We start from the raw sequence: 27,964 nt of genomic DNA on the forward strand, positions 1-27,964 counted from the left end.
GGTTTGATGGGAGTTTAGTGGTTTATTCCATTGTTGTTGGAAGCAGAATTTGATTTTACTGGTTCTTTTCTATCTTTTAATAAAGAATTCTTTGTATTACTGAGGTGCAGTGGAATGTAAAAATAGATTGGACAAGTCAAGTCTGAGTGTTATATCACTGAGAATTTGATCCATAAAAGCAGATTTTGAATATGGATTGGTTAGTATCTTTCTTTTATTAAATGTGCTGTATCTTATTTGATTTTTTTTGTTTTATAGGAGCTTGAAGTGGAGAGTTTACAAGCAAGCCATGATCAAGTCCAGTCTGATCTCAAACTAGCCTTCAAGAGGATAGCTGATCTTCAGAGGGCTGTTGAGGATGGGATAGGCAGTGACAGTGATAGGTAAGTCAATGACTGTCCTAGCTGATCTTAGAGGGTTGTTGAGGATGGGATAGGTAGTGACAGTGACAGATAAGTCAATGACTGTACTAGTTGATCTTTAGAGGGTTGTTGAGGATGGGATAGGTAGTGACAGTAGATGGATGTCCCAGCTGATTTTAGGGGGTTGTTGGGGAACGGATAGGCAGTGACAGTGATAGGTAAGTAGATGTTTATTCTAGCTGATCTTTAAAGGGTTGTTGAGGATGGGATAGGTAGTGACAGTGATAGGTAAGTTGATGACTGTCCTAGCTGATCTTCAGAGGGCTGTTGAGGATGGGATAGGTAGTGACAGTGATAGGTAAGTTGATGACTGTCCTAGCTGATCTTCAGAGGGTTAATGAGGATGGGATAGTTAGTAACAAAGATAAAGTAAGTAGATGGTTAGAGGGTTGTTGAGAATGGGATGTGTAGTGACAGAGAGAGTAAAGTAGAATGTTGTCCACACATTAATTAATTCCTATAACAAAGGTTAGTGTTGTGATTGGACTTTGTGTTTAGAATAATGTAATAATCCAAAGCAATTTGCAGGAGCTCTCTGAAATAAGGATGGCTATTTTCAAAATTAAGGGACAAAGTGCCCTACATGTATGTCTTTCCTTTTCCAAACTGTTTTGTCCTTTATTTTAACATTTTAGGACAATTATTTCTCTTCCCCCTTTTATTTTACCATTCTAACCTGTTCCTCCATGATTCCTTCTAGCTGCACACCTGGTAGCAATAGCGATGACAGTGACAGCTCTGGAGATGAGTACCTTCCTAGATATTCTCACTATTCCTCCAACCGTAGCAGTCGATTGAGTAGCCTGAGCAGTGTAGACTCATCCCAGTACACCACCAGAAGAACCAGGGTGTATTCATCCACGTCGGAGAAATCAGATGATGTCAGGCGTAGATCACGGTAAGTCCTACCAGGATATCATTCAAAGTCACATGCTGGTCTTTGATCAAGATGCTTTACTTAATCTGTCCTTGATGATTTGTCTCAAAGCCCATTTTGAGAGTGAGCAGATATTAGCTAGTTTTGTAATGTTGAATATGTCGCTCCTCTCTCATCTGCTGCTTTTGTCTTATCTTGTCTCTCATTTTCTTTTATTCCTGCTCTCTTTTCTTTTCAATGTGTATCTTTTATAAATATACCTATTTTCATTTCACCCTCTCTGTTTCTATCATTTTCTGTTTCCAAAATTTTCCTTTTTATTTTTCCTTCTATATGACTATTCTCTCTCTCATTCATTCTTGCGCTTTTACACTCTCTGTACTGTTGATATTTTTAAAATTCCTTTTCTTCTCCTGCCTCTCTATTTTTTCTATTCATTATATTTGCATTCTCTTTCTCAGTCCTATGTCTCTCTTCCTTTCTACTACTTAAAAAAATCTATCAACAATATTCCATTAATGCCACCATTCAAATTATTTATTTTCAAACAAATCTTATTTGTATAATTGACTCTCTGTGAGGTTTGTATTTTCACAGTGAAAATAAGGTCATGTAAGCACATTTAATCGATTGTAATGATACATTTTCTAGTTTCCCCATATTCTCCAAAATAGATCCTATTTTGTATCTCTCTTATAGGATACTGAAGTGTGATGTCATAAAAGCCTGGTTCTAAATGTTAAGAACCAGGCCAGTAATACATTGAGTCTAACAGTGCTGATTAGGTATTCATATGGTCATATAAGGCCCCACCGAACCAATTTCTATTAAATTTGGACTGTTGAATTTTTTAAACATGCTTTTCAGAGTATAAGATGAAACCCAATGAAATTCAAATAAATGAAGAAAAATAAATAAATAAATTTATTTGTGATGCGATATCACGTTTGCACTCTATGTCTCATTCACCTAAATCTTTCATCAGAACTTAAATCTATTGCTTTCCACAGGATTTTAGGCAGATGGCCAAGAAAAATGAAAATCATGAAAAATACTCGCGCCATTATCCTTTCACAAAGCTCAAATGAATTTCTACTAATCCATTCCAAATATTCTTTGAAATGAAATACAATGTGTATGTAGCAGCTGCTTTACTTTGGCAAAATCAAGCTAGTGACGTAATCAAAATTCAATTGCTGTTTACTGAAATTGGTCTTCATATACATCAATAATTAGATGTACATGTATCTACCTGTTGTGCTGGTTAATATTCTAAAATGTTCTAAACATTACTACAACTAGTATAAAGGTTAGATGTATATGTACATCCAATTATGTATGATTTTATGCATTAGGCCAAGTTTATGCATAGATATATGCCAGGCAAGGCACCATGATATTGGAATGACATCTTTGTACATGACCGATGTATAACAAGAAGTGTCATTTTGTCACTTGCTTCCTTTTGCCAAAGTTACTATTTTATAAAAAAAAATCTCTGCCCATTCATCTTTCAAAGACATATGTGAAGGGTTGAAAAACATTAGGATGTTACTCACCTTTTACCATTTGACATTATGGTATTTTTATTTTTTGGTTTATTTCTTAAAATATAATTTCTAATTCAACTTTGTATATTTCATATTTTCTACATTTAAAGAGCTTTGATATGGATCTCAAGAAAAGTGCCATATAAGACTAAGTTATTATTATTATTATTGTTACAAAATAATCATTCACACATATTGATTGTGAAAAAAAAAACCCATAAAATTAAACTCATTTCAAACTATTGCCTCTAGATCAAGATATTATGCTTAATAGATGTTCTTGGCTCCCCCCCCCCACAGAATTGAAAGAAAACATCACTTTTCTCAAAATCATTATTAGTTTAGTTGCAGCATCCTGCTTATCAGCCCTTTACATAGTGTGTAGCTTTGTCCTTATATACTTGTCGAATTACATGTAAAGGTAGAAAAATTCTATTAGAATTGCAGTGCTGACACTTTATTGTAGTAAATGTCATAAAATGATTGCTCTATTGTATTATTGTTGCCCTCATGTTATTTACAGTCCTTTACTGAAAAATGGGTAAGTGTTCTCATCCTAACTCAGCAGTAGTAATGGAAATGCATAGAAGAACGGCGTTGGTATGGTGCTTCGGGACAGATTAGAGAAATGATATAACTTTTTTTTTAATAATGTATGGTGCTCGCATGAATATTATTTATGGCCTAGACATGTCATTTTTTTGTAATTACCGGTAGATCATCATAGTTTAGTGTCATATAGAACAGGTCCCATTTAGTATCAATGCCATTTGGTACGATGTCAGTTGCTCTAATCTCATATTGTCTAACTTAAGTATAATAGTTGACTATTAATTTAGTCAAATTGATGTTTGGTCAAATCATCAGTTGGTCCAATACCCACTTTGCTTGAATAGTATTTGAATGTAATGAAAAATAGTCACACTATCTATTTTGTCTACATTCTGCTCATAAGTGTTTCATCAATTACCTGTATGTGTCCTTAGATATAGACAAGTCAGTAAAAGACAGAATGAGCATAGCCTAACACAGAATTAGACAAAATGCAGTTTGAGCCTAGTGACAAGATTAATATTAGACAAACTGTTGTGGATGATGTGAGATTAGACCACGTGGGATTTGACCAAATGCCTGTTAGACAAAGTGGGATTATACAGTCGTGGCAATATTTTATGAATTTGCATGGGCTTGTCAAGATAAATATAACGAGGTAATATTTTTATTTTCTTTTCTTGGTGACGATGCTTACAGGTGAAATGATATTTATGATAATAATAATAGGCATTTATATAGCGCCATCTATCTAGAAATATTCTATTCCGAGGCGCGTTGTTATTATTATTATTACCCCGGCTTTAGCTCGAGCTGCCTTTCAGCGCTCATGCATTCAAGGAATTAATCCTGCCGGGTACCCATTCACCTCACCTGGGTCGAGTGCAGCACAATGTGGATAAATTTCTTGCTGAAGGAAACTACGCCATGGCTGGGATTCGAACCCACGACCCTCTGTTTCAAAGTCAGAAGACTTATCCACTGGGCCACAACGCTCCACTCCATACAAAGTAATATATTTAAGATGTAGGTTGACACATCAGTCTATGTTTGATGTCAGTTGACCTTTTCATTAGATCATGGTTTGGAGTGGAACTACTTTATAAAGTATGAGGACTTTACTTCCGAAGAAGTGATGATACTGACATTTATATGTTCTGAGGAAACGGTTGATCTTCAATCTCTCTTGTGTATACTATAAAGCCATTATAATACTTGAGTTTGAAGAATGGCTTTTGATGAAAGGAATCAGAAGCAATCATTCTGACTGTGTGTTTAGATGACAGAATAGGGTGTACTTTATTTTATTTTGAGACCCTTCTTGTCATATTGTGTGAATAAAACCGACAAGGACTTTTGTTATGCCTTTGACTTTATAAGCAAACCAATTTACTTCTATACCAGGTGACTTTAAATCTTCTCAAACATTTCACATGAATCGCCTTACAAATCCACACACAATCCAGAACAAGCAGTATTCAATATCTCTCTCCAGAAAAATTAAGTATTGAAGGTGTCCAATCTGAATGATCAATATCATTACTGTGTAATGTGAGATTGTTTCATAAAACTGTCAATCAGTTCAAATGACTTTACCACAGACAATAATATGAAGTGCCAAAATTTGAGTACAGAATTTTACCTGGTGTTTTACAAAGTGTGACTATATTTTAACGAACACCATTTAAATTTTGAAAAATAGCCAATATTTCCAAATTGAATATTACAGTACTGTAGTAAGGAAAAAAAATATATGAATGATTTGCCTTTGTTTTAGCATTCTGCCAAGCAAATTACCCAGTCACTTTGATATTACAACTGAATGTATTTGAAATCCACTTATTTCAGCTTTAGCTAATGTGACTGAAAATATTTGAGAATCCAATTTTAGCTTGCCATAATCCATTTCTTTTGTAAGGTAATGCATCACATTACAAACAGCTTTAAGAAACAACTCTTCCCTCTCCTGGAAAAAAAAGGAGCAACAAAGTAATAGTTAATAACTACTCCGTACAAGCCTATGACAAGTGAAGTCCATCTCTGTTTGCTTGTCAATATAAAACCGATGACTGTTTGCCTACCAGTAAGGCATTGGCTGTCAGCAGGGATGTCGTTATATCAGGGTGTTAATGCGACTCAAGTAGAGCGGAGTCAATGACTAAACCGACTGCTGAGTGCTGTTGAAGTGGGCAGCAGAAGGGCATTCCTTTGTCAAAGCCAACAGAGATTGGATGATACTAGGGGCGTATCTAGGAGAAGACAGAACCTAAGTGTAGCATATCAAATCCCCGACCATCCAGCGGAAGATTCTGATTATTTTCATCAATTATCTTGAAAACAAAATTTCTTCCCTGTTAGTTAGAAATCAATTTACAGTATTCCTCTTTTTTTCTTTTGAATGTTTAAGTAAAAAGCACTGCCCCAGCTTATCCCTTCAGTATTCTGTATCAAGACATCTCCTTCATGCTGTACCTGAGCTGTAGAAAATATTTTGCTACAATGCCCCTTACATGTATGTGTAAATGGGGAAAGAAGAAACTGTTGGGAGCAAATTTTGTAAAATTAGAAAATTCAGCTGAAAATTCTCTTTATGAAAAAATAAAGTTGCTTTTTCATATAAAAATGCAATGTACGAAACTGAAATTAGGTACCATATAATTATATAAAGCAATTTTCTCCTAAAGTTAAGTTTTTGAAGTGGATGTTCTTTAAAAAAAGTAGAATCTTTGGAAGGTTAATTCTGTTTCCTTCCTCAGCTCTACAAAAGAAGAGGACTGCAATAAGATAGCTGGATCAATAGTCTTCTGCCCAGTGATAATTATAAAGATTAGAATCATTCTAAATTGCTCTGGGGAGTTGCACAAGAGCAGCTGTCCCATCATCATGGGGAAACCCGACTGTGCACCTCCCCTTAAAATTAATGCGTTTAATCTCAAAACCTGCATCTAAAAGGGCAACCGGTTGAAATATGTGGTCTTGCAAAAGAAAGTGATTTTTGTGAGGACAGGCATTGAAGCTTAAATTGTTTTAAAGCATAAGGGTAATTTATATGTGCAATGGTCCTACCAATCCCCATCAAGACCTGTTTAGCAAACAAACTTGCTAAGTTGGCTGTTGAGTGCTAGAATGGCACTAGTCAAATTATAAGTGATATCAGTTTATGCCCTTTAGGTCCTGATTCCGTCTTATTTGCTTTGTGTCTGTTTATAAAGGTGAATTCAAATCTGACAAGTTTTATTGCTTTGTTGGTCCCTGGAGGAACGTCACTATGCTTTGATTAATAAGGAATACAAATCTTTAGCTTGGAGTGGAAGAAAGTTTGTCTCTGATCTGCAGAAATGAAATCCCCCCAATTTTCTTGTCTGCTATGCTCCATTGCACGTTAATCAAATGAGAGAAATGGGACATTTTAAGAGAAGCTCAAAGATAGAAAGGGGTCATTAAAGGTTGCTGTCGGTATTTCTAGACCAATTTACTGCAAAACCTGTCTGATGGTAGACAGCATGACAATATTTACCCTACGCCAAAAACAATAGCCCGGGACTTCATGTTGATGCTGGGATTGTTTGCGGCTACAGATCAAATGACCAGGGGCTGTGTTGGTCGAAGCTGTGGAGCAAAAAACAAAACACTTGGAAGACAAGAAGAAAGACCTGGTTTACCTTGATATCACCTGGTGAGAAAACAGACACCGACCTGATTTTCTTCTCTCTGATGCATATCTAGATTCCAGATGGATTTCTAGATTATGGAGTGGTCACCGTAACCCAATGAGATTTCTGTCTTCTACGGGGTCTCATTCTAATGCTCTAAGAGGACCTGGGGTCATGATGCCACCTCCACCTCCTATGGCATGATGTAAATAATGTAGATCAAGCTATATGATGGAAATTGATAAAGTAAAGGAATGTCAGATATTAATGGAAGGAATCTCCCTTCTTTATTAATATCAGTTGCTTTATCATTAATTAGCTTCCTTGTTCAGCCCTTAGGACTTATACCTCCTCCCCTTATATATCTATTGTCAATACCTTGTTTCCACCCCCTTAATAGTTTGAAATCTCCCCATGCCTCTGACTGGTGTGTAGAATGCTTGAAGTATGTTAACTTGACATGTAAGGTTTGATCTGTTATTCAGTAGTCATAAATAAATACTCAAAAAGATTATTTTTCTGTCTTACTTAGAAGGGTCTCGTGGGGACCTTTTAGCTCTTCACTCAAGACTCCTCAGCACAAACTTAGTGCCTTCATGCTTTCAGGAAGCGCATTATAATGCCCATCACAAGCCATTAAAGGAAACATTTATGTGGAACATTATGTGCACACATACTTGTAATGTCCATCATTTCCATACATTTGCGTCAACCATGACCTGCTTTCTAGCTATGATGTGGAGCTGGAATAAATTCATTCGTTTCCATTCTATTTTTTTTACAACTTGGTGATGGATTTGATCTTTAGTAGATGTGAATGCATTTTTAGCTTTAAAAAAATTATGTTAAAAAAGATTTTTTTATATTGAAATCAATTTATGCTTTTTTAGTTTTTCATATGCAAATTCTTATTTATTTACAAGTTATATAAGATTTATTTCATTATCTGCTTGGTTACTTTGATGTGTACATCTATATAGTGAAAATGGAATGAGATTTAATTGTAAAAATACGTAAACATATATGACTCTTTTAATAAGAAAAATGACTATCATCCAAAATATTTTGAGAAGTAAATACTTTCTTTATGTACACTCAACTAGACATGAATGCTGACATGAAGACCATTTTAGGAAGTATTCTATTCTTTTTTCTTTTTTTTAACCTACAACTGTACAAATTGTACTAATTACTTCTGATTTTCTTAGAATGAATATGTTGGTAAGCATTGAGAGAACATATCCCCACCATCCATTTTGGTATTGTGATGACATTCCCATGATTTTGAGAGTAATACAAATGTGAATAAAAATACTTCCATTAGATTAACCCATTTCAAACTGATACCAAAAATATAAAAATTCTACAGGGATTAGAGCATTGGGTACAGTTAGAGGAATATAAAGCCCCCATTTTAATATCGAAGGGGGAGTAAGAGAGAAATCCAAATTGCCAGAGAAGGTAATCTATCTGCTTGATGATGAGAGTATATACTCTCAATCCTCTGGATTTCAAAATCCTATCAAATGACTGAGTATGTGAAAACCAGTTCTTTGACATACACACAAAACAATAGAAAAAAAAACGAGATCTGTGCAAGCAGTGACCGCCATCTGTGTTCGTCATCTCTGGGAAGAAGATACCTGTTTGCATGCTCTATATTGACGTAAGTTGTACCATTGCATTTTGGTGCTTTTTCGTCTGCGTAAATTAGCCTTAAGCTCACCATCACAACCCCTCATGTGCGATAACATCCCAAGTCTGATTTTCTTTTCAACTTTGCCCCATCTTAAGTGGAGTGTATTTGTTTGACTCCAGTTTTTGCTCATTATTTCTTCTAAGAGGATTTTTCTTTGTCTCATCGTGTTATTCTTTCCAAAGATGCATTTTCAAATGAAATTCTGGATATATTTGTTTAACTTGTGTCTGTTGATGGATACATATATATATATAAGTTTTATGCTTCAAGTTTAAAAACATCCTAGATATATATTAGTTTGTTGGAGACAGTGTTAAAGTGTTCTAGACTAGAGTGAACCATCCTTGGTCAAGTCAATAATGAGACTCTGTCATTATCCATACTTGTATTTTTCCTTACACTTAGCATTGCCACTCTAATAATACTAGCATACTGGCTTTACAATTTTGTTTCCTTCAATCCATCGGTCATGCCATTTGTATTGAATTCAACCAAGAAATTGTCAATAATAAAAATCATATGGAGCATTCTAATTGTTCGTCTCAAATTTCAATGACAATGTTTTCTATAAGATTACTAGTTAGTGACTCTGGTCACACTTATCATCTATGTAAGTAATCTTTTGGAAAATCAGAAGAACAAGAATCTCAACTCATAATAAATGCCATTGATCATGCTACTGAACATCCATTGAACATCACCACCAATTTTTTTTTTCAGAGATCTTGGACAAATCTTACAATGCAGAAAGATTATAATTTGTAACACATGCATGACCTAATTCCATCCCGACATTGTGTGTCTCAGTTGCTATTTTTGAGGTTGATGTTAATGTAACTCAACATCTTTCATAGGAAAGAATCAGATGGTCATTTCAATTCACAATCAGGCTTAACAGGCAACATGTCTTCATTCTAATTACCTTCTTTTAATGACTTTGTAATTATCATCTTAAATCTGTACGACTCTTTTCCTGCTTTCAAATTGGCCGCTTTATCAGGAATCCTGCTGAGTAGCTGGGTAATAATTGATATTCTTGAAATAATCATCCTTGATGCAAATTTAATGTATGTAAAATACTACAGTGGAAAAAATATTTATAGCATGTTATCTGCTAGTTTGTTGATATATGTCAATGTTGTTAAATTTGAATATGTATGTTTTCACTGAGTTTGTACCAGCTGCCATTTTATGTATTTTTCCTTGTCTTACACCCCTACAGTGTAGATATTAGAGTCGAGTGTAGGATATGATTTAATTGTTTCCTTATACTTTTATTTGATGAAGTATTATTTTAAAAAGATACATATTTGAGGAATGATGATTATATGTACTTATATTACATCTGTGAATCTTCATCTCATTGTCATACTTATTATCAGACTTGCATTTTTAATGATTGTATGTCCCCAACAGCCCCCCCCCCCCTCCCCACCCCTTCTGGATGATACTAGCTTTATGCAGAATAGTTTTGTATATATTACTAGTGAATTTTCCCAACCATGTAGAGTTGCTTAAGTCCTCGATGTGCCCTTATCCTATAACTCCTTAACTGTCTGAAAAGTAAAATTGAAGCATCATTGGGACAAAATGACAATCAATGCTGAGTTTGTGAAATAGGCCCAGAAAAACAAGATTTTCTCTTCCCAGACCAACCTACCAAAAAGTCTAAGAGACAGAAAATTGTGATAGCACTGTAGGCAGGCAGAAGTAATGAGGAAATGTCATGCACTGTCCTTGGAGTTTCAGTGCTAATTTTGCTCGACATTTTAAAGGATACTTTGCAAAACTGGAAAGATTTGAATGCATTGTCAAAAGATGGTATATTTTATTACAGCGCAAGGAGAAGACAGAGACTTCTAGCAGGTATCCCCCTCTGCTTGTTGGTGCAGTGATGAATGATAAGGCAATCTTTTCGTGTGTACATGAAATCACAGTCCCATCAATGTCAAACCCTGTCATGTTCTGCCTCCGTTTGTTTGGTTACACCCCTTGTATCGATCCACTCCGAGCTCTAATTCTAACAACAATATCCTGCCCTATTTCTGTGATAAAAGCATTTTTACCAGCCAATAGCATCGCTGCATGTTTAATTTCATACTATTGGGATGAAATTGTGTGGTACAGACGGGAAATCAATGCAAAATGCACGGATAACTGGATCTTTATTGATTGTGTTTTGTTGACTAAAAAGGGCTGCATTCAGAAGATCCGCTTTCCAGTCTTAGATGTTTGCATGACACCAGTCTTTTTTTAGAAACTTGAATTCATGTATTTAGTGGTGAATATCATGCCATTTACGCCTTCCTTTATGGTATTTAACATTTTCCTGTGTACCAATTAAAGGGGGCTGTTCATAAAGGTATATATAAGTTAAGCAGGCCTTAATGCACAACTGGTGACCTGTACTTGGTTATTTGATATCAACTAACATTGAATTTCACCTTTGTAGATTCATATTCTTGTATTAATAAGCATCTGATCTGTATACTTCATCAAAATTTGGTAGGGTTATATGAATTTCAATCCCAGTAATAAAATTGATATCTCAATTTGTACAAGTACAGGTCACCATTCTTTTTAAATATTTGCAGGACTTAAAAACAGCATTTTGAACCACCACCCTAGATGTTACTGATATTTATGTACTGTTTCAACTGCAGCTTGACCATACTGATTACGTTTTTAAGCATGCAGTGTGAACACTTGACTTCCCCCTTCCCCCATAATAATGTCAGTTGATTTTCTTGCTCATTTTTTTTTAAATACAAATTTGAATGTACTTTATTTTGATTGAATAGACCATTTTGTTGTGATGCGATTACATTTGAACAGGAATATGTTCATGGTTTACCAATCATTTTGAAAGATGAGGGGGGGGGGCAAGACAGAAAAATATGTCAAGCGAGAGAGAGAGAGAGAAGAAGAATGTTAGAAAGTCTTCCTTTGAACAAATGCATATATATCTCAAGATTATATTCTATTATTCTTATATACTTTCTTGTATAGGTTTTCTCATACTCTAGCATTATTTATCATCCTTTTCTAGTTGTAGTACAAAAGTAATAATGATTACATTCACTCGTTGATAGATTTTCAGTGATGTGGTGATAACCATCCACAAATTGGCAAGTATTTTCACTCAGTTCTCACTAACGATCTGTATGCTCATTATAAGCTCATATGTGGCACAATCAATTTTTTATATGTTTCATAGTATGATTTTGAACTATAACTATTTCAGCAGTTCATGATTTTATCAATATTCACATGCTAATGCGCACATTATCTCATATACCAAAATTTATTTTCACAGTGCACAGCAGAAAAATTGCCAAATTACCACATTATCTACAGTACATGATTTAAAAGCACATTTTGATTTTATTTAATTAATGATGTTTGGTTTTTGGGTTTTATATGAGCATTAAAATCAAGGTACAAAAATTATTATGCAGAGCATTTCATACTTATGTACCATGTGTGTGTGTGAGTGAATGCAATTTTGAATCCTGCTAGTATTTCATTTTATTTTCAAATCTATTGATGATTTTCATAAGAATTACTTATCTTTTAAGTTTATTTTTTCTTCAAATTCCATACAACTTGTTATCACACTCTAAAAACACTGAGTAAAATTTACCCAATATTGGGTAGACAGGGAACATGCATGTTTACTGGGTATTTTTGTACCCCATATTGGGCTATTTCAGCACAACATTGCGTAATATTTTTACCCAACCAACATGCATGTTCCCATTTTACCCAATATTGGGCAAACCTTGTTTTGGAGTGCATAGAACATGATTTCAATCCCCTGATTCAGTTCAGATTTTTGTCTGCAATTTCATTTTATCTCATAAAGCTTAATTTTGGAAGGACATTAGATTTTCATATGAACTCATTTTGGGGGTTGTGATTCTAGACCTCCTCTATAAAATATTTCATGTTCTTATTTTATATTCTATGGTACAGCCAGTTTACTTTCAGCCGAGTTCATTGGCCTTAAAAAGGTCAAATATATTTTCTTCATTTGTTTACCATTTTTAGGCTCTGTGATTTATTGTTAGAGCAAGAATGCAAGATGCCTTGGATTTTAGCTTTATGAACATACCAAATAAAAAGAAAAAGGATAACATCACCCAAAAGCTTTCATTTATCATGTGTGGAGGAAATTGTATGCATAATGTCATTTACTGATCTACACAGTAATATTGACAAAAAAACAAAGGAAAACAAAACAAACCAAAGACAAACCTGACATAATCTTCATTTACCTTTGCAAAAAATAACATCACAACAGGACACTATATTTGCTTTGTCTCTTTTTCCTCTTTGTTTTTCTATACATCAAAAACGAAAATCTGAATGGTTATTATATGCCTAATAACTTTCTTTTTGTTTGGGTTTCAGACTCAATTTGGGTAAGACTGGTCAGCTTCATGTGAAGCTTATTTCAAGAACTTTCGTATTTTAAAAGGCTCATGTTTCACTCCCTAGGTCTAAAAAAAAAATTGATTTTGATTACAAGGGAAGTACTATTCTGAAATGACCATGTGTGTTTTTTAACAAAAAAGAAATGTAATTTCCATGAAGCTATTATAGCTTCATGGTAATTTCTATTATTTCACTCTCATTTTAATAGAAAGAATATTTGAAATATACAATAACTTTTCCACAGATCCCATTTGTTGCTAATGGATTCTTTTTCTACAATTGCTGAAAATATAAATATACATATTATTAGCAGTACAAGAATGGAAGAACATTATGATAATGAATGGGTTCATTGTGGAAGGCTAAGAACCATGCTGGGAGAGTATCTTGGCTAACATTTCCATGTATTTTGTGACCAGAACGAGCCAAAGGGCATCATTATAGACAGGATAACACTTTTCATCAAAACATCCACCTCTTCATTTCCCAACAAAACACATCACTCTGGTTATTTCAAAACAGATTCCACCAGATCTCCCTTTCCCCTGCAACAGAGCACTGTCGCTCTTTCTTTATGTTCCTTCTCAAAGCTTGCGTGACACGGAGGTGAAAAATATAATGACTTCAGGGAGAAAGGTCAAAAAAGCATTTTTTTTTAAATATCTCAACGACCCATTTAATTCCCTGTTGAGCAGATATGATATATATTATACTCTCAGCACTTTAATTGTAATCCTTGTTTGATCAACTTGAAAATCTCCTTTTCTAGCTTTCTTTTATGCTTTTCTTATGAATAAATTTTCCTTAATTATGTAATATATTGCATTTTGTGTTATTAATTTGTTCACAACAGTGCTCATGAATATTTATAAGCTACCACAACTGTGGGGTTACCAAATTTTTGTTCAAGAACAGGAAGTATTTCCTTAGCCAGGGGAGGAGAAAAAAATCAGCCTTTGTGAACTTGGCTTATTGATAGTCTAGGGTTAAGAAACTGTCATGAGAAAAGGGTATCAATTTACTTTAGATTCTTTTATAATTAAATTTGTATCATTTAGGTTCTTACATAATGTTTTATAACAGTAAAACATTGCATTTCCAATATTTTTCAAAAACATTAAAGGCTGAAGACATTATTATTTCAAGAAAGTGGCAGTTTGTCTATGTTCAGGTTCTGTTTCATTTTAGAAGGATGATTAAGAGATAACATATTATTTTATTATATTTTTCTTGAACCGGATTTAGACTTCTATGTGTACTTCAAGTTGACCCTTCCCTTTTTATTACTTTTGTTAGTTTATTCACATATCTGTTAAGGATGGTGTATTTGTATGCTTTCTAAGCTAGCATCTATTTTAGTACCAAGATGAAATATACCTTCCTGTTAATGGCGACAGTTGCCATGTGTAGGGCGGAAGCAGACAAGATATCCCTCATTCATACTACCATTTAGAGCCAAAAAGACATAGAGTGTGTGTTCACACATTAAAGTTAATGTCCTTTCTGCTCTGAAAGGAGGCCACAACTGTACAGTAATACTTCAAGGTATATAAAGGTTATCAACCTGTACAATCGAGGACAGGGTTGATGCGAATAGAATTAGAAATCAAAGTGTAGTTTGAAATAAAACATGTTGAGGGAAGTTGTTGTTTCCAACACATTTATATCAAATGTTCTTCCTGATAACCATTGGGATCATCTTCAGAGGGCTCATGAAAAAAAAATGATGATGATATAATCAATTTGAGATCAATATTTGTTTTAGCTACCAAAACTGGAAGTGAGCTTTAAAATTGACATCATAATTACTTTTTACATTTTTAAGCATTTTTTAATTCTTCATCTTCAACAAAAACATGCTTTTCAAGCTCTTCTTTACTTCTTCAACATTTCTTTCTTGAAATGCAATTTGAGACATGAGCATCTTAAAATTCAGGTGCAAGGAGGAAACGGTACATCCCTAGCATGTTAAATGCAGTATATTGCAAATTTGGTCTACATTCATTCATGCATTTCTGTTTAGTCTCATACAACATTGTCTAATCCTTAATAGGGCAGTGATGATGTAACTATAAACTATCAAGGATGTGCAGTTGAAGGAGTGGGGTCGATGAGTTGTAGGTTTAGAAGAACTGCTGTGAGAAGCTAGCATACAGAAGAGCGATTAAGACCAGTCATCTCTCATATACCCATGGCAACATATTTTGCCAACTAATTGTGTTCCTGAAGTTGTGTCACAAACCCTAAAGCTGCCTACTATTCATCTTGATGAAAAAAAAAAAGATCTCAGACTCATCCTTTTTTTATTTAAACTTTGTCTTGCTATTGATTTTAAAAAAATGTGAAACTCTAATAAATCGTTCTGTAGGACCAATAGGACTAAACAAATCTGGGTCTGATCTCGGAGAGTTGTCTTCAATAAAACGCAAAGTAGGAACCCGGTGATGTATTATACCAAATATTCTTCAATTCATGAACACTCCATTTTCTATACTTTTAATTACTTAAGATATCATCTTAACTATCTGGTTTATATATCGAGAAATAGTGTGGAGTCTAAATTGGGTTTTATGTATCTCCCTTCATAGTTATCCCCAATTGTGATAGATAGCGCTACCATTCACCAATCGTGATAGATCACATGTCAATATGCTCGTTTATCACCACTCATGACTACTCATGACTACATCTGTGCTATGCATAACAAGTTCTGATAATTTCTGAATGTGTACTAATCACCACTGATTATAACTGGGCGGAGCTTAGAATGTGTGTAATACCGTGCATTATTTGCATTATGACATTTAAGTCAGCATAGACAATGTGCGTTGTGATCATATGTCACTCTATGCTGTTGATAAGGAGCGTGAAACAAGACTATCGCAAGTGACATTATCTGAATGACATGTTACTGAACGCCACTGGTGGTTGATAGCGCTATCCATCATGAGTGGTCATAATATCTGAAAATTCCCCATTATTAACAATTTCTTCAATATTATCTGTACAAAGTAATTAGGAAGAGAATGTGTGATTTTAACAAAAACAAGATAATACAACCCCCGATTTTCCCGGTGAAATGTATTTCATATATATTTACTCTTATTTAATTTCTGAGTGCTCCTAAAAGACCTATTCCATTAACATCTCTTAAAAAGAAAAATGAAAGAGAAAATGAAATGTGTGTATAGACAGATTTATATTTATTAATAAAAATACTCAAAGCATAACAAACATATGAGCGACATGTTTACATGGTACAACTAAAGATTTTCCATATATTTTCACAAGTAGGAAGGTGAAAATGGCTATTACTAGATATTGTTCGATACTATCAGATATCGTATTTTTCAACATTGGCTCAGATTAACATTTACAGATTTCCATTAATTAAAGCACTTTTCATTGTGACATTTCATTCTTATTTTTTTAATGACATGCAGTAGCAAGTAATGAGAAGGGGTTAAGAGATCAAAGTAGAAAATTTAAATTGTTTTCAAATATTTTACCAAACTATTGATAAATATTACAATGCAAAATTTCCAGATTGACATTTAAAACTTTATCCCATAAAGTACTATTTTAAAGCATGAGAGTTTTTTTAATGTATTAATATGTTTATGAATAATTTGCAGTGGATGTTATGATTAGTGATGACTTTGAGTGGGAGGTTTAAGATGATGAGTGAGTGTAAGTGAATGTAGAGAAAATATGAAGATGAGTGCCTTCTTAATCTCGAATATTCCAGAGGTGGGATTGCTAAGAAATTTCAGATGGCAAGATATTAACCTATAATTCAATATTAACCTTTTATACAGGACATGTGGTGATCGTTTTACCCCGATGTACATTTCTACTTATGCATATTATTTCATATTTAGTTTGATTTGTTTGAATAAGTCACTCAACATATTTCAGTATTGTTTTATGCTGTTTATAAATACAGCAATCTCTTGCAAGTCTGCAAGCAGCATGCCGCTCTCGTGTGCAGATTTTTTTTGAGAACTAATCGTGATTTTATTTCTTGCCATGAATATGCTATACTTTTGTAGAATGGTATTCTAATCATCATCATTTTTATTTTGGTTACCTAATATGGGTTTCATGATTTTGCTTTGCATGGTTTAAGGTGACTACTTGATTTCATAGTATAGACAAGGTATAGATGCTTAGATGGCACAACAAAATGCATTATTAATCTTCTATCATTATAAACAAGCTAAGGCATGGGGTGACTTTGCACTTGACAATTACTCTTAATGATATTGTTAATACCTCGGTTACATTTACTCTACGGTGGCCGTATTGCGAGTCGGAAACAGCCGTTTTAACATTTTTTGTACCAGCTATACATAAGTGGTTTGAATAAAAATGAATAAAACGGCTGTTTTCGACTCGCCGTACGGCCGCCGTAGAGCAAATGTGACCGAGGTATTGAATTATCATGTTCTAAGGCTAAATCTTTCTGATAAGTATTCCTCTATATGATATATTTATTCTAAGCCATCCATATTTATTTTTTTACCCTATATCATTCCCAGTAGTTTGGCATGGTGTGATATAAAATTTTATTTTATTGGTTTTCCTTTTTATATTCATACATATTTTCATTATAATTTTGTGAAGTGTTTTTTTCTTTTACCTTGGGATAATGAAAAAGAAAAACATTCTGTGGTCATTTTCTTTTTTCCTTCAGATATGCCTTTTATTCTTGATGAAATTGAAAAAAATTAAGAATCCTAATAACTATTGATTTTAAAACTTAAGACTTCAGAATTGTCCAGCATTAACATTTTAAAAAGAATACCCCATAACTCTCCTTTTCTAAACTCCTACATCACAGGTCTGGGAAGTATGTCATCAACCCCGGCAGTTCGGATGAAGACGAGGATGTCGATGAGCTAGGAGCACGCAGCACATCACGGCCCAGTAGCATGTACAGTGAGGACACCGTAGGAAGCGTTGAGCTGGGCGAAACCAACGTCAGCTTGACGAGTTCGTCTACGATAGGCGGGGAAAGCGGCGACGGGACAAAGAAAAAAGGATTTATGATAAATCCAGATTATATGTGATATTAAATAGCAGTTCTAGTTAGGGATTTAGCAGAGTAGACTTGTATAAACTATATTTTTCTGTGTGTAAATGTTTAGTGGTAGCTATAGTACTGTTATAAGGAAACCACGTTTTGTCTTTGCATGAATGCATTGCAAATAATCAATGGGTACTCGATGAGTAAAGGCGACCGCACACCTTACGGTTGGTCTGCGACTCAATTTTGGAATAAAACGTAGTAAAATTTGATGCTTAACATTGAGACTTGGAATATCTTACTGTGCTGTTCGAAATCATCGTACGAATACATATGTTCAAGTCTGTGACTATGCTATCATCCTTCTTAGAATAAAAGCAAATTTGATATCTAGTCGTTATGACGTCATGGCAGTCGTACGATTGGCTACGATTTGAAACTAATTTGGCCTTTACTCCAAAATAAAGGCTTGCAACCTTTCAAAATTGTTATATTAGTATTCTTTCAATTAATTTTACCCTCAAATAAAATGAAATGTTCCATTCACATTTTCAGAAAATGAGCAAAATTCGATTTGTTACAAAATCGGATCGCGAACAGTCGTAAGGTGTGCGGTGGCCTTAACTCTTCATAATTGGGGACTGCATGAAGCTTTGAATTCATGTTATTCTGTCAGAGAAAATCAACCACAAAAGAAATATTCTTTAAAAACATTATTGGAAGTCTCATGTTCACATCAAATTGTGTGTGTATGTATATATATATGTAGGTTTGTATCTCACAAATGAAGGCTATGTTTAAGTCATTCAGCACTTTTATTGTACCTTACAGTACCATTATAAATAGCATAGGTCATGATGTAGGAATCTGTAAGGAAACTACAAGATTAGAAAGATGGCTCATGCAGAGTTTACAAACATTACGAAAAATGTACAATTGCTACGAATGTCAAAATACTTCATAAGATTACAAATGCATCCTCAATAACTTTGTATTTGAACGCAAATAGGCATGCACACATTTAGCATGCAAAATATATATGTATGTACTTGCTATATTTGTAGTCATTTTCCATTCTTCTTTGGGAAAAAATGGACACCTTTGAATATGTCAAAATTCCCTATTTCATTGCAAATGTTCTGCAGGGTGCAATGTTAAATTGCCTTTTCCAGGAATTTCATAGTACCGCATAAGGAACTACTACTTATATCTCAAATTTATGAATTATTGAGCTTCTGGATTACTGATTTGCACTTGTAAAGTAAAAGGATGGCAGCACTGGACATGCAGGAAACAGATGTCCCTTGACTCAATTAAACATCAATATATATTGGTCTGCAGGGAGAGAGAGAGAGGATGTAGGGCAAGATGGTTAAAGATAGAATAATGTAGTTTCAGCAAACCATTATTTCATGAGAAAGTCTTTAAAATCAAGGTTTAATTGTCACCCTATTATCAAAGGCCTAGATCTGGTACATTAATATATTTGTGAAACCGTGAAATCTCAGCTGAAAACTGACATTACTCATGATCACTAACACAGAAAAGGATGTGTGGGACAGTGTATTAATATTGCTTTGAAAAAATACCTGACATTTGATAGAATTTTGTGTTTATTCTCACTTCTCAAGCATTTACAATTTTTCTCCAGAGCCATTTGGCACATACTAAAACTTTGGTGGTCATTTTATTGGAAATTGTTCAAACTCATTTTGAGATCGTTACCACAACTGGCATTTCTCTTTAAGGGGATTGAAAGAAACTGGGATGGTATGACAGTAAAGAGGGAAAGAGGTGTGGGATGGGGAGGGGATATAGTATATTTAGCAACAGAGAGATATAGAAAGAAGAAAATGAATGTTAAACTAGATTTAGGCCACAGTTCCCTATACAGGTGTATTTGGGAATTGATATCATATTGTGCAATGGAATGGTCAGTGAATGAGGAGAAGAAAAGAATGGATGCAAGGTGCATGATTATGAGTGGTAATATGATAGATGCTGGAGATCTTGAAATGGATCTGACCAAGATTTTAAGAGTAGGAATATAGGTTCAGGATGGCCGAGATAACTTGGGATGGTCACAATCTCAGCTTACCATTCAGTTTAGCAGTTCAATTTAAATTTGTTGAATTTCTTGTCTGGAAATGATTTTAAAAATAGGAAGCAGCAGGGAGTGGTAACCTCCTTGTTGACGTTTCCAAAATAAAACATTTCCAAGAGATAAGATATTGACGATATCTGTTGTCAAGCCTGATCACACTCATAAGATAATCGCTACAAAATGCATTTAATAGGGTCACTGATTTGTTCGGGTTTTTTTTTGGAGGGGGGTGAACAAATTCAGATTTTCGATATCACTGATTCGTACATCGATAACCTCCTTTGGATTGTGTGTAAATGAGAACAGTGATTTATCAGTAAATTCTTCTTCAAAGATGAGAAGCAAAGTTGCCATCTCTGATGAGGAAACACAGCCAAAAAGATGGCTCATTTAAAATAACAAGTTTTTTCTGCATTCTGTTCTCCCACTTTCCCACACATTACGGACTACTCCTGCTTTAAGGTGCAAAAAATTATCACCCAAAAAATAAGAAGTGTTGTGAAGTAGAAGTATGCGGCATCTGTTTGCCTCGCAACGAATTTGATTATAAATGTGATGATGATGAGCAATGCAGTTTGTTCCATAAATTGGATACCATGTTACAGGCAGCAGGAATAGCCGTCAAGGGAAATAATTTTTTCCCCCTTCTACCTCTTTAACGTAAGATAAGTGAATGATTAGCATGTAACCTGAAGTGACGTTTTGCCGTAGCATGCAGTCCCCCAGTGCACAGCTGTGTGTTTTATTTTCTGTTATTCCAGCTTTTTGCCTTAAAATTCTTTCACCGCTCGTTTGAAACACTGCATAATTGTACATGGGATATGTAATCTCATTGATCACACATGCAATATGGAGATTAGATATGATTACCCAATTTGGGAGATGTGATCTTTTTTTAGTAAATTGAATTATTCTTTAATTTAAAGGGAATCAAATATATTCACCATGGCATTTGCTGAAGTCACTAACTTAAAGTAATTTCAAATATCTCCTAAGAAATTCAATTGATATGTATCATTGTGTACCACATATACATTTTCATAACCTCTTTTATTTTGTGTTTGTGTGTCATCACAAGTATTGTCATAGATATGTTCACCAAACACTACTGGAGATGAAATACACGTATTACCAAAAATGCAATGGTATACTGATATGTTCCTTAATATAGTGGTATTGTCTATGTTTACATGTGATGTAAAAAAAAATAATTGAAATTAAATAATGTGTAAATAATTTATGTGGAAAATATGTAAATGAAATACAGAAAGAATGTGTATATATCTTTGTCTTTATCTTTGTAGATTATAGTTGTACTAATTTGGAATATTGAAATGGAATTTTAAGCTGTTTTGAATGTTGTCATGTGTATCATTCTTGTTCAATGTAGTTTGTTTCTTACAGTGCCTTGGCTATCAAAGCATGCAGGATTTTCATCACTTCTGCTTATCTTATTTCATCTATGTTATTTAATCTTAAATTGTAAGTTATAATGCATTTATTTTGCAGACTTGTGAAACAGTATTTTCATCTTCAAATATACAGAATCAGTCTATCTTTAGAATATTTCGATTTTTTTTATACTGAGGGAAGCTTTATTGGACAATATGTTTGCAGATTACGACAAACATGCTGTCAAAATGTCAATTTTCTTATTTTAGTTTGAGATGTAGATGAAAATATGCTGAGTGTAAACTTCATAACCATAGTAGTGTAAACAGATGATTAGTACATCATTCTGTTATGCATAATTATCTGCAAATTGGAAGTTTAATATAAAAAGAAATGGACAGCACTGCAGCTACATATACAGTGGTGCTCAAAAGTTAGTGAACCCCACCAGAAAATGAACATACTGTAGTTTAAATGTTCTAGTTCTGCCCTGTTTTAGATATTTCCATGTTATTGTGAGGTCTGGTGATAAGATTTCCATTCAATAAAGTTTGTTTCTCTGGCTTGCCGAACCTTGTAGTGTTGGTGTCTATACTCAACACTCAGCATGAAGGAGTGCATTGTGTGGTGGGGCTCACTAACTTTTGAGCACAACTCTACATGCTGAAAGATATACTAGTACATAATTGTATGTGTAAGGAATCAGAGGCTTATAAGTGGCTTGGTGTTTTCACTTTAAATGTAGCTAAAAATCTTATATTAAGACAGAGCCAATTGATTATGAACAGTAATAGATCTTGTTTCATACTCTTGTTTTTAGTTTTATCCTTTCAAATTTTCATTTAGGTGATTAATATACCTCATACTTTTACCCAGCGTACATTGTGAATTCCATTTTTACTGCATGATGACTTGATCATCTACTCTGATGTGCTTTACTTTGTCAAATTTGTGAGTAATGCTTTCGCATCTTCAAATTTATTAGTTTTATCATATGTTTTTTGGGGGTAAATGAAATGTTGCGCCTCTATCCAGTATCAGCTTATTTGATGCTTTTGGGTTTGAGATTTATGAACTTTTTATCGTATCAATATCTTTGTTTCTTTTGTTTTATTTTGTTGTGATATGTAACATTTGGTGCTCATTTTGTTTGCATTATATTATATTTTAGAAGTTTTAATGGACATTCTTTGATATCTCTTTTTTATTTTTTTTTGGGGGAGTTCTCTTTATGTCCTTTTTCAGGGCACATTTATTGTCGTTCCAAAAACATCAATAATTAACATATTTGTTGTGTATTTTACTGCTTACATTATCCGGTGTTGTGCGGTATTTGCAGGTGAAACCCTTGTGTAAAATTACCAGAATTATGTGGGTCTATGCCAGGTTTAAAAAAAAAGATAAAATCATTATGTCTTCTTTTTTTAAAATTTAATTTGGACACAATTTTGCCTGCAAGTTTTCAGAAAATCTCACTCGTTTTTCTGTAGTAAGGTGTGGGGTGTTCATGTTTTATATTTTTAATGTCAACAATTTTAATATATGCACATTGTATTCTTACATGGAAATTCTCCATAATGGCATAATCGTTCAATATTATATTAATGGTGTGAACATGAGAAAGCATGGAGCCATGGAGTATTGAATTTGATTGTTATAAATCCCAATTAGTTTCAAACATATTGATATATCTCAGTATTTTTATGCCATTTTTATTTTAGCAAAAATATTTGTAAATCTAATTGGACTATTCAATAGTATATCCAATCCACTGTTGTTTTGAACTATGGTTTTCTTGAAAATGATTTAAAAACATGAAAAGACAAAAGACAAAATGTGCAGATATCCGACTTGATACTTCTGTCACCTATCTTATTTTCATTGAAAAATGCAGTCTCCTTATTTGTTTTGTCTTTCATTCTTGTTTGAAGTATTGAATGCTAGTGTATCATAAGAAACATATATATTTATCCACCAAAACAATATATATATTCATAAATCAGATTCCAATCATCCTGTATTATGCAAGTAAAATTACAAGATTTTTTGTGGGTTCTGATGAAATTTCTTTCTCTTTCTGATGCAGTTAATGAAAAAGGCGATATAATTATTAGTACACAATACTTTGATTATGGTTTGATATAGCATCTTGAAAGGATAGGAATATATTGCATTATAAACTTGTTTCATTGAAGTTAGAAAGTCTTAATGTGTTCAAGGTGAAAATTTTTTCCCAGTTGATTTTTTTGTGCAACATGAAAATGACACGTGTTAGGCCTAATCACTAATTCTAAGAAGTATATTTTGTCGCCTTGCTGGCAAAAGGCAGTAATTCACGCATGCGTAATGATTTTCAATTCCTGCGTTGTTTTCATATGTGGGTTTGGTCAAATGTGTGCAACTCAAAATGCTCTTTGCATGAAAATTAAAACTGTTTTGCTTGACCAACACAAATGGGGATCGACATAACATCAAATCCTATAAACCATTTTTCAGTCACTATATGTTGATTCAACATTTACAAAAGCCTCTTCTTTTATGTGCACTATACACTCTATTGTCCTGTGTATGAATAATGTGATAAATGTATCTCTTTGTGAACTAACAAAATTGACCCTATTAAGTGATGAGAAATATCTATATATTATCAAGGGCTGCATAAGTATTAAACGCAGAGGGTAATTTAATTTGTAGGAACATATTCAGATATGGAGAAAATGTACATCTGAATGTCTTCCATATAGAAAGATTTTATGTTCAAGATGATTTATGGCAGAAATAACTTCCAGTATGATGGCAGAGTTAAAGGCATTGTATACCTAAACGAATCTGACAAAATGTATTCTAACAATATTGCATTTTTTGCTTATAATGATAACATTAAAGATATAATAATATTGTATGGAATTGTTTATTCTTTGTTATCTAATTGTTTGAATATCTTCAAATTGAAGGCACCTTCTGATCGGTTTTATGTTTATGGTGACAAAAAGGGAGATGATAATGAGGTTGAATTGTGAAAATGATAATGATTGTGACAATAATTTTCATTGCAGTGGTCGGAATTATGACTATGATGATAATGACAGTGCTGGTGATGATGATGATAGTGATGAAATAATGGCGATGGTGGTGATGATGATGATGATGATGATGGTGACAATGTTGATAATGGAGGTAGTGCTGACGAGGATGGTAATGATGATGATGTTAGCGATGATGATGGTGATGATTATGAGGATGGTATTGATGACAATGATATTGGTGATGATTATGATGATGTTAGCGAACATGATGGTACCGATGATGATGATTATGAGGATGGCATTGATGACAATGTTATTGGTGATTATGATGATGATGATGTTAGCGATGATGATGGTACCGATGATGATAACAATGATGCTGGTGGTGATGATTATGAGGATGGTTACAATGATGATGACAATGTTGATGATGGACTGGCATCCAATAAAAAAAGAATTCCACTTAAAATCACATGATTTATCCAGATTTCATGCCCCCACATCCTGTTTTAGGGCTATCAACATTCATAGAATTGGATTGGTGTCATATACCTATAGAGGACTTTACCAAAATCTGATTTTATTCATGTTATTTTTTATGATACCAATGATGCTGGTGGTGATGATTATGAGGATGGTAACAATGACAATGATGATGACGATGATGATGGACTGGCATCCAATAAAAAAATCCACTCAAAATCACACATAATTTTCCAGATTTCATGCCCCCACATCCTGTTTTAGGGCTATCAACATTCATAGAATTGGATTGGTGTCATATACCTATAGAGGACTTTACCGAAATCTGAATTTTATTTATGTTATTTTTCTACAAGTCGTATTCATAAACGTGGACATCTCAAGATTCTCCAACGTATGGTCTGACAACAGACTTTCAATCTTTTTACAGAAACCTCCAAACTAAGTTGCAAATTTTACCGTTTATTTATCTTCAGATAAAAGCACAGAGGAACTATAAAGAAGAATTCTGTTTTCGCGAAAGAGTTTCTTGTTAATGTAATCAGGCAGGCAAAAGCGAGTAGATAAATCACACATCAAGGCACCTTTGAGTCGTTTCTTCCTTCACCAAAAGTTTGACAGCTTATTGACAAAACGGGTGAAAGTTCGACATCAAATGCGAAATATTGGCAAAATTAGTATGCCCCTCGCTTGGAGCGTGGATCAAATGGTAATTGCTGTTCCGATTTATATCAGATTATTACTAAACGAAGACCCCCAGACAGAAGGGTGTTCTTAAAACGTCCTGTTACTTGGTACATTTCCCCCCTCGTCACACAACCTTATCTGTTATTCCAATTGCTATCAGTAAGCTGCTGCAAATCGAGTCAATTCCTTTAGCGTTGCTAGGGGTCCCATGTAACCGATTTTCTACTACCGCAGAGGCTTGCCAATTCATCTTAATCGAAAATCGTGTCTCTGATTTGCGCGGGAGATGCAACATTCATGACAATCACAGTTTAAAGGTGACATTCAAAAATTTTCTTTTTTTTTCCAACAGGAATGGCAAGGCAAATGACTACGGTAAAGGCGAGTCAGTACTGGCCCTGTCTATTTTGACATTGGAATCGTAGTTGTGTTATGCCTTAATAATTTACTTTGAAATTCGTGGACATGTGTCCGACCGATAGAAATGGTCATTACCAATTCTGGTACACACTTTTGACCAAGTTTCGTCAGTCGACCGGACAAAATACTTTACGAACATATTGGTTAATTTGACCATGGACTTAAGTCCATGATTCGACCAATCATTTTAAAAGTGTATTAAAGCAAAGATTTATCCACCACATCTTAGAATCTTTTTTCATAGATATGATTTATATTTCAGCTCTTTTCAATTTCATTAGAGGGATTGTTAAAAGTGTATTAAAACAAAGAATAATCTACCACAACTTGAATATTTTTTCATAAAAATTTCAGCTTTTTTTTTTCAATGTCATTAGAGGGATGAGGTCAAATTTTTTTGAAGTTCATAATCGTCCCATTTATGTATTTGTAGAATAATAAATAATTTCCTGCATCATAATATTAATAATTATTTCTTCCAAGCTTCAAGTTTTCATTCCGATGTGTTAGGTATAGGCCTGCCAGTCGGCAAAATGCGCAGCTTGCAATGAGTGTTTCAAATGATTGTAATGGTAAAGGGGCGGGGGTTCATTTGATTCTCCTTTTTTTTTTAGGGGGGTGAGGAAAATAATCTTTCCTTTGGTGTTTTTTTTTCATCGAGAAATTCTGAAGAAATCAGAGTGCTTTCTGTGCCATCTCATTTATTAAATATCTATATATAGATCCAGATTTTGTACAAAAAAGTAATGGCTCGATCAATGATATACTGTTTCCTTGGAGATCGACACTGCAATTTTTACTGCAAACTATGTTTTGACATGTTTGAGCTTGGTATTTGTTTTTTTGTTGTTTAATCAATCATTTTAATCTCTACATGCATCTGTGCCAGCGTTGATTGGTTGCAACCGGTGAACTACATCTCGATCCAGAAAAGCACTACTCTCAGAGTAGACTAGATGATATCGGAATCTAAACTTACCGTAGATGGGTAATGGACTCGAAGCACGATCGATCTTTGTAAAGTATCAAATGTTAGCAAAATATTTAGGACAGGGTGAGAATGAATATCATTTGAATTCTTCTCTTCTTCATCTTCCCTCTAGTCAAAGTACGATTTGGGTGTACGATGTCAGGTTTATCTAACGATGAATCACAAACCCCCTTTTGGGACAAGACTCATCTTTCCCTTGTTGGTAGTATGTTTCCTTCTCCCACGTTCGATTATTTTGCACGAGTCCATGACTTATGATACATAGACAAATGCAAGGTCCCAAACTTGCTGACATGTTGGGGGAAAAATCGTTGTGAATCAGAAGGAATGGTGGTGGTGGTGATGATGAGTATTGATGACGACGACGACGATGATGATGATGATTATGACGACGATCAAGAACGAGGACGACGATGATGATGGTGTTGGTGATAATGGTGATGATGATGGTGGTGGTTTTGGTAGTGATGATATAGTTATTATGATGATAGTGGTGATGGTGGCGATGATGATGGTGATGATGGTGATGATGATGGTGATGATGATGATGGTGATGGTAATTATATTGATGATGGTGATGGTGACAATGATAATGATGGTGTTGATGATAATAATAATAATAATAGGCATTTATATAGCGCC

The 27,964-nt window shown here is 34.1% G+C and overlaps 1 long non-coding RNA gene across 2 annotated transcripts; it reads left to right on the plus strand.

Moving 5' to 3' along the window:
* The first annotated feature begins 257 nt into the window (after positions 1-257).
* LOC129254461 (uncharacterized) lies at positions 258-24,617 on the plus strand. Of its 2 annotated transcripts, XR_008583795.2 has the most exons (4): positions 258-383; positions 1,123-1,320; positions 9,754-9,773; positions 18,034-24,617. It is a non-coding gene; the product is annotated as an uncharacterized LOC129254461 (long non-coding RNA). The 2 variants fall into 2 exon arrangements; XR_008583794.2 differs by lacking the exons at positions 9,754-9,773; positions 18,034-24,617 and adding an exon at positions 3,373-3,392.
* Positions 24,618-27,964: the final 3,347 nt, after the last annotated feature.

This window comes from Lytechinus pictus, chromosome 2, assembly GCF_037042905.1.
Source record: "Lytechinus pictus isolate F3 Inbred chromosome 2, Lp3.0, whole genome shotgun sequence".
Classification (NCBI taxonomy): domain Eukaryota; kingdom Metazoa; phylum Echinodermata; class Echinoidea; order Temnopleuroida; family Toxopneustidae; genus Lytechinus; species Lytechinus pictus.